This window comes from Accipiter gentilis, chromosome 3 (genome assembly GCF_929443795.1).
Source record: "Accipiter gentilis chromosome 3, bAccGen1.1, whole genome shotgun sequence".
Lineage (NCBI taxonomy): Eukaryota > Metazoa > Chordata > Aves > Accipitriformes > Accipitridae > Astur > Astur gentilis.
The window spans coordinates 32,532,129-32,538,233 of NC_064882.1; positions in this window are offsets into that span (position 1 = coordinate 32,532,129).

A 6,105-nucleotide genomic window follows, 5' to 3' on the forward strand; every position below is an offset into this window, starting at 1 on the left:
TGGGACAGTCAGTATTTAACAACTTAACTGTGCAACAATATGTATTTAATGCCCCCCAAAAGGCTGTCCTGTCATAAATACCTCTAGATTCCTAAGCCCGGAGTTTGAAATATGAAGTCAGCAGAGTCCACATTCTACATGTGGATGTAGGAAGTAGCTGGCATGCATTTCTTGACCGTGCTGTGCTCAGACGGAGGTCAATATAGGCAAGTGGTCATGACTGAGCTAGCAGTGAATTAAACAGCTTCCAAAGAGCACTCACCCTCCAGAAGTGGAGAACTGACCCAAACCATGATGGAAAATGTGTGTAAACAGAACCTATTTCATTCCACCACTGTTAGCCCAGGACCACGAAAGACAATGAGTGAGGGTGCTTGTACAGCAGTAAAATTTCCTATTTGTTGACTTCATGTTCTGCAACAACATTTCAAAGTCTTTTTTTTTTTTTTTTTTTTTTTTCCCTAGAATTGATTGTTTGTAAAATTCTCTGTGTAACTATGATTTCTTCTAGAAGACCGTCAGGAAGACCTATGAGCTGTTTCCTGACAGGAGATGGAGAGGGGAGAGAAAATGAACTGTTAACAAGAATGCTGCTTGCTGTCTGAATTGCCTAAATTCATGAAGGGACATAAAGCTTAGACAAAAATTTATGGTGCCTTAACCCTGGGAATGGCTCAGTTGTTTAAGAGCGTGTTTGTGTTCACACAACTGTAGATCTGGGCTGAACCAGAGCATCGGGCTGGAGCACTGCCATGGATGGACAGGGGCTTTTCAGGAAGGACCATCCAGGGTGAGGGCAGGGAGTTGTCCTTGCTATGCAAGATCAGCAGGGGGGCACGGAGCTCTGCCCTGGGATGGACGAGGAGCCAGCCCAGAGCTTGTGGGTTAGGATTAGTGGATGTAATGACGTGGGTGACTTTGTGGTGGGTGCCTGCTACTGACAGCCTGATCAGGAAGAAGTAGACGAACTCTGCTGCAGACAGCTGGAAGAAGCCTCATGTTCACAAGCCCTGGTCCTCATGGGGGACTTTAACCACCCCGATATCTGCTGGAAGGGCAGTGCAGCAGGACACAAGCAATCTGGGAGGTTTCTGGAGCGCAGTGATGGTAACTTCCTGACAGAGGTAATAGAGAAACCAACAAGGGGAGATGCTCTGACAGGCCTGATACTTACAAACAAGTAGGAACTGGTCAGGGCTATGAAGATCGGGGGCAGTCTTGGCTGCGGTGACCATGAGATGTGGTGTTCAGGTTCCTGAGGGGCAGGAGCAACACAAAGATCAGGATGACAATTCTGAACTTCAGAACAGACTTTGTCTTTTTCGAAGACCTGCTTGGAAGAATCCTACGGGACATGGTCCTGAATTGAAGAGGGGTCCTGGACACCTGCCTGATTTTCAAGACCACCTCCTCCAAGCTCAAGAATGACCCATCCTGACAAGCAGGAAAGCAAGCAAAAGTGTCAGGAGGCCTGCATGCATGAACAAGAAGCACCTGAATAAACCCAGATATAAAGAAGGAATATGTAAGTTGGAAGCAGGTTCAAATCACCCAGGATGAATACAGAGAGTGTTTAAACAAGTAGGGATGGGGCTAGGAAAGTCAAGGCCATCTGAAATTGAATTGGACGTGAAGGCCAGCATGAAGGGCTTCTACAGGTATATTAGCAGCAAAAGGAAGACTAGGGAAAATATGAACCTCCCGCTGACCTGGTGAGAGAGGACACAGAAAAGGCTGAGGTACTTGACGTCTTCTTCGCTATGGTCTTTCCTGGTAAGACTGGCCTTTGTCCTTGGGACCAAAGGGAAAGTTCAGAGCAAGGAAGCCTTATCCTTGTTGGAGGAGGAGTAGGGTAAAGAATATTTAAACAAACTGGGCATACGCAAATCCTTGTGACCCAAAGAGATTTGAAGGAATTTTCCTGTGGAAAGAGGATTCTGTGTTCTGAGCAGCTCTTGCACCTTTCTGTGCCACCTGAGTTTGGTTATTTTTTTCTGGGAAAAAAAAAATCTACTGAAGGCTGATTTACCCTTCATAATATAACCACTTCTCCAACCTTGGAAACTCACTTCATAGCTGCAAGGCAATAGGAAAACTATTCAGTACTCAGTTTAAAACAAAAAAACGGTCATCCAGGTGAGAAATAGAAACAATAATTGTAAACAACTGAATACCTCAAGTGATCTACAGACAAAGTAAATAGTTTATGAAATGTACATAGATAAACTACTATCTACTAAAACTACTATCAAGAGTAAACTGCAAACAGGAAAAAAGGGCTATAAACAGGAGAGTATATCCTCAATAATAGTTTGACCAGCTCTACAGTTCAACATTTCTTAGGGCCATATTGATATCTTTATAAAATAAACATGATATTTACAAATGGAGATTATAAAAAAACTCTGAAGGCTGTCCTGAAACTGTATTAGTTTTCATGCATGTTATTTTTTGTGTCAGAATCTGTTAATTAACTGTGGTTACATTTGGTTATATTTTTGTTAAAAATATAATCAGTTTATCCAAGCTGCTGTTCCATTTCAAAAGATCTCAGAGAAAGATTCTTCACCTATTCACTTGAAAGCTTGCTATCCCACAGAGCCATTCTTTAATCACTTCAATGCATGCCTCCATAGAGAGCTGAAACTGTTCTTGACTTTATTAAAACACGTTCCTCCTTCCAAACTGAACACTAATCCAGATTCAGAGTCAAAAGATCATCTTGCTTAGTTCTGGACGTTTTTTAAATTTTTTGTTTCTGATGTTAATAAGCCTTGAAAGTTTGAGTATTGTTGCTGGTATATACTTTGATCAGTGGATTTAAAATGTAAGCTCTTTGGCCATGGCCCTTATTTTCATTACTTTCAGGCAGTGCTGAGTACAGTGGAGACCAAATTCATTTGGATGCCTCTTAATGCCAGCAGTAATACATAGTAATTTTAGAAATAATATTAATAAGCACACAAGTTTTAGTAAGGCAGAAGATTTTGTTTGATTTCTGTTCCTTCCTTGCCCTGTGATTTGTGACCTAAAGTCTGCCACAAGAACCGAACAGGATTCCCTGAGAATTAGTGTGTTTGTCAGACTGCAAAATGTGTCTCTAAGCTGAGTTGGGTGACACAAAAGTCCTCTTCCCAGCTGCAAATATATCTGTGGGTCCAGTGGCTATGATTTTAAAGTACCAGTAAGATAGTTTTTCCCATATGACTGAGCATGTCTGTGAGCAGCACAATAAAGGAGACAAATAGATGAGGGTGTTGCAGCTTGCCCAAATCTCCTTGTCTTCTCCTGACTGCTGTTCGATCTTTTTGAATCCATCCAACACAGCTTTACTCCTGGATCTGCTGTAACAGCCTGTTTGGAGCTTAAAAAGACAAGTTTTCATGCCCCTCTTTCTCTCCACCCTGTAGTGTGGTTCAAAATGTGAAGAAGCCCGGTTAGGAAGTGGCCAGCCACCGAAAAGTAGCATTGGTGATTGCTTTGTTAAAAATAGGGCAACAAAATGCAAAGCAAAGATATTCTGAGGATGCATAGCCTGCCTGCTTCCAGCTTTGATGAATAGAGCTCCCCACGTAGCTGTAGGAGCTAGGAAGCTGAGAAGTAGTTGTGCAAGCTTAAGATGTCCTCACCATTTTACTGGCTTGGCTCTTAATTTGTTTTCAAAACCTACAAATGTATATTATAGCTTGAGAAACTATAGTAATTTATTTGGATTCTGGTTTTGTTTTCTTGCAGACTACAAAGAGCATTATTTTAAATCAGCAAGAGTTCTGTTTTACATTAAAACTTCATTATAATGCATTTTTCTATCGTTCTGGCACACTGCTTCAGATCACCGGCATCCAAAAACTCACCTCACCCAGCTGAAAGATTGATCTGAGTCACATTTTCAGGAAAAGATATAATGAATGATTGGTTGTGGCTTGAAAACTTGGATAGCAGGTTCCAAAACGAGCAGCATTTATGGCTGATTTATAAGCACTTAAAAAATAGAACGGAAATACCAGTACAGCCTTGACTACCAAAGAGCCTTTATAAAATCTCCCTTTAAATTATAATGTCTTGAATTTAATGCATTTTAATGTTCTTAATTTTGGATTAGGAAGGAAAAGGAATTAATGACATTTGCACTATGTGGCTTTGCTATGGAAAGTCACAGCATCTCATAATGCCTTAGATGGCAATAATAAATAAACAAAATGGGCCTTAGGTTATTTTTTTTCTCATTTGTATGCGCAAAGATGTTACCAAAGTTGCCTGTTTTCTCTCCATAATGGTAACACAGTCCTTGTTTAACCTATGGTTGTTATTGAAGTCAGTTACCATCATGTTCCTAATATTTTTATCATATGGTTGCACCCCTGAGCCCACAGTATCTCTTGTGCTTGCTGTTGAGATGTAGTCGAAAATCTGGACAGAAGCATGAATTTACCCATCTAATGAAGCAATGTATCAAAAAACCCCCAACAGTTTTGGACATTCTGTATTGCACTTTGGGTTTTCCATGGCATAAAGGAACCCACTGATGGGAGCACAGTAAACAGGGGTGTCTGGATGGGAGTTGGCCTTGGTGGAGGATAAAGAATTTCTTGTGTTTTGGGGTTAACTGACATTTTTTTTTGCTTAGTGGTTTATTAGGTTGCACTTCATCATTTGTAGGTTCACTGGTTTGGTTGCAGTTCTTAATGAGAAGGTCTAGTTGTCATTTGTGGTTTAAAGGTAGTTTTGTATTTGTGTGTGGTGAGAGGTCAAAGGCCTGGTAGCTAAGGGAGTTAGGTTTCCTGTCTTTAATTGCTGCTAATGAATATTCAACTGTTGAAAGGGACAGGAAAATATTAAAAATCCAAGTGACTAGTGACTGACAGAACCCAAAGAGCAGCGAGCTGCAGAACTTATTTGGGGATTCATGTGCTTGGTGTTTTATTTATTGGTTGGGTGAATAAGCAGCAGGCTAATACTGTCCTTGAGGGGTTACCTGAGGAAAGTACTATTTTTATGAAATGACATCTGGAAGAGTTTTGGAATGAGAAAATTCAAGGCTATGGATAACAACTGAATTCAAAAGAGTTTGAAAACAGCAAGAAAAAAAAAGGGAGAGGAAACCGCAAGGGCAGGTCAAAATTTGTGGATACATAGTGTACTAACCAGCCAAATATCCATTGAAGGAGGCGCTTCATAAAAGTACATCCCCTTAAGGCCAAGGCAGAAGTAGAGCTTGGACAACGGAGAAGTTTTTTGAGGAACAGACATATTATTTTCTGCACTGAAGAAGAAAGACAAGCAAACAGAAAGGGAAGACAACATGGCAAGAAAGAAGACATAAGAGAAGCAAGTTTCACAAGAAGAGAGGAAAAGAAAATGGAAATAGCTAGGGATAAAGACTCCAGGAGAGAATAAGCTAACAGACTGTGAATAAAAAGCATAGAGTATAGACAGAGGAGTGGGTGAAGAGAGCGCAGTGCATCAGTATGAGGGAAGGTGAGTGATGGGACACTCAACCAATGTTCAACAAAATGAAGCACGTATTTTCTTTGAGGATGACAGCTCCTTGAGGACCAGAGTTATAGACCGCAGTTTGGAAGGGGTGTGCAAGGGAATGGGGAAGAATTTGTGGCTCAGCTGCACATCGGGACAAATGGTACTACCAGGTGACCTTGGGACCAAGGAAGTGATGGCTCAGGTGATTTTTAGCCCTGAGAAGAGGGTGAAGTTGTGAGAGGAGAATGCAGTTCAACAGATAGCCCAAGGCGGATGCTATAAGATCTTGGGATATTTGGCCATTGCAATATTAGATTGGAGTGGACCTTTGGATCAATGAATCCAGCCCCTGCTACTGTATAGAAACGTGTTTTGTAATCTGTGTGGAATCGCAGGAAACAGACTTCTCATTCCTTAAAATTCTGATAAAACTATACTCCAATATCAAGACTTCTGCAGCTGATGAGAAACACGTAGATAACCAGGAAGTGGGAGGAAAGCAAGCTGGAAGAGCTTCATAGTCATCCCTCCTGATGCTTCTACATAAGGAAAGGAAAAAGGCAGCAGTAAAGGCATATCGCAGCTTAGGAGAGAGCGGGCAGAAATGTTACTTCGCAGTCAGTTATC